This window comes from Crocodylus porosus, unplaced genomic scaffold (assembly GCF_001723895.1).
Source record: "Crocodylus porosus isolate Cpor-Errol unplaced genomic scaffold, CroPor_comp1, whole genome shotgun sequence".
Taxonomy (NCBI): Eukaryota; Metazoa; Chordata; order Crocodylia; family Crocodylidae; genus Crocodylus; species Crocodylus porosus.
The window spans coordinates 57997885-58002891 of record NW_017728943.1 but is presented as its reverse complement, the minus strand read 5'-3'; the positions used below and the strand labels follow the sequence as shown (position 1 = coordinate 58002891).

Sequence of the window (5007 nt, the reverse complement as noted above, 5' to 3'; positions counted from 1 at the left end):
GCACCTAAGCGTAAGTCAAATAAATTCCACCTTGTTTAAGAAACCGCTACGCTTCCCATGCCTCAGTTCTCCATAGCCAAAAGAACCCAGCCTGTTTCTGTGTCTAATTGCCACCCCGGCCCACCGTGACTCTGGGGCTTGGTTCATCCCCGCCCGGGACAGTGTATTTTGTATGATGGATGGAATAATAAATTACTGGTGACTACTTATGAATACTTCAATCTTTTGTGATATTTACTGTACAACTATATTGGCAGTTTCATGGGAGGCTTTTGAAAACAAACAGGAAGGCCAAATAATGACTCCACCTGACATCCCTCAACTAATCCTTAAGAAAGAAGATACTGCAAGAAAAGAAGAGCCATTCACTTTGAAGCCCTGGTTTAGCCTCCCTCCCAGGATTTCTGAACAGGTTCTTCCAGGTACATTTGTGGAAGTTCTAAGAGGAGGGATGGATGCTTCCCCACGGAGAGGCAGAGATTTGAAACCTGTGAGCCCACAGCCTTTAAACTGGGGCATGGATGAGGTTTCTGTCATAAGAAAGTTTAGATCATAAGTGGAAGAGAAATGCACATAGAGTTTTGTTTTGTTTCTGGTTTTATTTTATTTTTAACTAGTTCTCTGATATTTTTTATTTTAAAATTGAACAAAGTAAATATTGTGTATTTGGTTACAAAAACTTAAGGAATCTAATTGAAGGGACGAAGGAGTTTTTCATTTCAAAGTCAGGCCTTTGAATGAGCTCAGCACAGAATCTTCTGCTTCCAAAAATGCAGGTTAATTCAGTCATAAAGAGATTGCAACCCGCTAACCTGCAGACGTGGATAAAAAATAAACGTTCAGTGTCTTTATGGCAAAGTCTTATTTAATGAGGATCAGAATTCTCTTTTTTAAGACTTGGGAAACTAAATATCACTGTCTTTACAAAGAACAGATTTTAGTGCTTTAATAGCATTTTTGCTTTATCCTTCAAGTTGAGAAGCAGCATTTTGACATCATTCTGGTATTTGTCTCTACTTTCTTCTCATGATAGAATCATTAGGTGTGTTTAGCCACAAAACTTTTGACAGTCCTTTTTTGCTAGGAAAGCTATTAGTGAAGTTGCCTAACTGCTGGCTTGGTTGATATCCAAGAATTGTGAGACTAGAAGCCTGCACCTGGCTGTTCATTTACATTGTGGGAGCAGCTGAATCATTCCTTCTCTTTTACAAACTGTTCTGAAGCCTGTGTGCTTTTGTCCATTTTGGTATCTTGCCTCCTGACAGCTATATTAGTCCAAGACACAGATTCAGCTGAACCGTCTCATCTTTTCCCCAGAGAATTCCTAAGTGCAGTGAAAGTTTGGATGTTCTGTTGCCCTACATAATTGTGTCCAGTTTTCTCCATGTTTTGCTAGCAGCTATTAAACATTTTAGCAAAAACAGCCTGACTGTATGCCTGCTGGAAGTTACATCTTAGAAAAATCCCTTCTGCTAACAGAACTACAAAGAAAATGCCTGAGAATTAATATTTGTAGGTAAGGGAGTTCGGCAAATAGCATACAGCAAATATATTACTCTCTGATGTATATTAACAGGGCAGCTTCTCTGCCAAAACTGCCTTTAATATTCTGCAACCACATTAACTGAATGGCACTGAAACTTATCAGGCAATAGATTCAATGAACAAACTCTTCCTGCTCCCTCATATTATAAATATCAAGCTTTACCTCAGGAATTAAAATTTCCTTGCTGAAGATGCTAGGAAGATCTATTCAGAAGGCAGATTATCTCACATCTCCTTATCCTGGCGTTGTTACAACTTTCTCTGAAGCATCTAGTTTTAACTACTGTTAGAGACTGGTTACCGGACCTTGGATGCGACTCAGTCCAGCATTTCCTATGTTTGTAAAGAGTGGCTTTTACACTTTTACAATTTGTATTCCATCATTATTTTAGAAGGTCTTTGTTTCTTTCCTAGGTTTAAATAGCTATTGTTAGTCCAGTTGCAGTTCATATCTGATGATATAAACCAAGTTGGGAATGTTGAACTGTTACTGGAAAATTGGGGGAATTACTTTTTTATGCAGAAACAGCTATGACTGATGTGGTACACAGAAATAACCTTTTGAGCATATGTAATTAACTGTGATTGTTCTTCTTCCTGGAAAACCCAGCTGTGCTGCTACTACCCCAAATGAATAATGCTTTTAATTACAGGTGTGCCCAGAAGAATCACAATAGTTATGATTGTCTGAATACATCTATAAAAGACTTTGTGAATTTAAAGCTAGTATTTGTGAGTTTACAGCGATTTATTAGAGTTTAGGCACAAAGTCTAGAATTTATTAGATCTTATCTCTCCCTTCTGGTCATTACTTTACAACTAATCCTTTTCAATTTGTGCAAACAAAAATGGAAGCTGATTTATTTCAGAACCTCCTCCCTCCACCCTTCAGCTTTTAGGGAAATAAAAGCATGGGTTTATAAAACTAAGCTTAGGACATGTCTTGAAGACAAGTCCATGGCAAAAGAGGTTTAGCCTAACGACAACCCCAGTTTGTCAGTAGGAGGCCTGGGTCTTATTTCTGACTCCTGCAACAGCCTGTTGTTTTCATCCATAACATGGGTGCAACTAACCCTAATCACCTCACAGAGATGTTTAGTGGCTTGAGAGGAGTTTGTTAAAAGTGCCAATAAAAGTTAGGCTCCCTTTGAATGCATCTTTGAAAATCTCTAATTATAGCTGTAAAGGATTTGGAGATGCAGAATTAGGCAAATAATTCATAACAAATAACTTAATTGAAAAATTGTTCCTCTCTGTTTATAAATTGTCTGTGAACAGATTAATTTTTGTTTCTTCCGTTTTTCACATTCACTTGCCAAATAACTCTGAATAGTACTTAGATTGTTGTCAAGTACTTTCTTATAAATATTTAAAATTTCAGTGGATTTTCTTTATTTGACACGTCGTGTGGCATACTTCTATTCCCTAATGGAATGCACATGATTTTAAGTAGGTTTTCCAGTTCAAATACTTATGATTAGAAATTTGAAATTAATTTTCCCCGGTTCTTCTGTGGAAATAGCTTAGTATTCAGTCTCTCCACAAACATGCATGACTTTAAACTTATTTGCCCCTTTGTTTACAAGAAGTGAAGGAGTTGCATTTTGTATTTGCAGAAAAATATATTTTAGCAGTAATTGTCCACCTTTATTCAGATAAAATATGCATCTGTAAACTGCTAGGATAACTAAGCAGGAAAAAAGCAGCAAAGATCAGCAGAAGTAGATCAACAAAATCAAGTTACTATAAAAACGTGTACTCAAACCAATTTGTTGTTGCTCTAGGACCTCTTTTGTTCCAGCTACGTTGATGTGAAAGGACTGTAGAGCACATGAATGTTACACTTCATAAATTCTGCGTGCTTTCAAAACTGCAGGTGCCAGGTAAGCAAAGGTACATCTGAGAGCTGTTCTGTCTTATGCTAGTTGTGGAAGAGGCCCCCCGCAGTTCCTGCATAGAGAAGCTGAAAGCCCATTTCCATTTCCCATTCTGTCTAAGTGGGAGTGCAGCTATAAATGCAAGTCTATCCTGCTAAGGTTAACTCATTACCCCAGGTATTCTTCATCTTCTGAATGACCATCAGTTTTTTCCTGTGGGTACTTGTCCAAAATGAGGAGTAAGTGAAGGAACTAATGCATTCTGTACCAGACAACATTGCTTCTTTGCTCTTTAGTAGTTTGCTCTCTTTGAACCAAACTGTATATGGTCAAGTTGATTACATTAACCTGTAATATTCAGAACACTTATTTAATCACAGGTTTATACAGTCCTGGATGTAATGAGGTATAATGAGTAGGATTTGCACCCTGGAGAAACCCTGCAGGAAATCCAAGAAGTAGGAGAGGAAGGTGCTGCTGAGTGCCCAAGTGGAATGGATTCCAAGAATGGGGGTTGAGAAGGCACAGATGTCTAACTGGGGAATCAAAAGCAGTCTGCGGCTGCTGCTGTTGCTGCAACATGATCTGCCTGCCCCAGCTGTTGCTCCTACAGCAGCAGTGTGGTGTCCCTGCACCTTGCTTCTGTTGCAAGAGCAACACCATGGAGCTGCTTCTCCTATCAGCTGGCATCCTACTTACCCAACCCAAGTTATGCTACTAGCCCTGGGAATTTGCAGGAATAAAAATCAGATCATAAGGAATAAAAGTGCACTTTAACCTAAGTTATTCCAAGTTTACCACAAGCTGCTCCTTATCGGGCCAATACGTCAAGTGCCAAACACTCATTGGGCACACCTACATGTGCATTAATGCACTTTTTCTAATGCACATTAAGTTTAGTAACTCCAATTTGAAGTACTAAATTAATGCACATTAGGCTGCACCAATATGCAGTAGCACATTTGCATGCTTTTTTAGTCATGCTTAATGCACTGTAGGGCTGTGCGAAATGGTTAGTTTCTATTTGGTTTCAGATTTGGCCATTTCAGAGGGACAGCAATTCATTTCAGTGTTTCAGATCACTGCTCTGTTTCGATACGGCCAAACCTGTTTCAGAGTTTTGATGCTGTTTCAGTGATTCGGCCATAGGCTATAATGGAGAATCACTAAAATGCCTATAACTTTGTAATTTCTTGCCTGATTCAGATGAAAATTGCTGAAAGGTAGCTCCTTCTGTGTGCATGAAGCCTACCAAACTTCAGTGAGATAGGTGCAGGGTTTTCTGGGAAACTGCACCTCAAACTATTCAAAGCAAAACTCCTATCACTTGCTGGCAGCAGCAGCATGCTGTCATCCTGCGTGCATATTTGGGGGCCCACACCTGCCAAGAAGGCTGCAGAGCTGTGCCAGACTCGTCCTGTCAGACCAACCTGGTGGCCTTCTATGATCAGATCACCAAATCCTTAGATGCAGGAGTAGCAGTGGACATAGTCTTCCTGGACTTTCAGAAGGCCTTCAACACTGTCTCTCACCCTGTTCTCATTAAGAAACTGGAGGACTGTGGTGTTGACACCCACACAGTCAA

General features: G+C 39.4%; 1 long non-coding RNA gene across 1 annotated transcript in view; it reads left to right on the top strand.

The window, feature by feature from the left end:
* Nucleotides 1–3333: 3333 nt before the first annotated feature.
* The window catches only part of LOC109319219, a 31122-nt gene continuing 29448 nt past the window's right edge, over nucleotides 3334–5007 (top strand). Inside the window, exon 1 of the long non-coding RNA XR_002103415.1 lies at nucleotides 3334–3428. This is a non-coding gene — a long non-coding RNA (uncharacterized LOC109319219). The remainder of the gene's footprint in view (nucleotides 3429–5007) is intronic.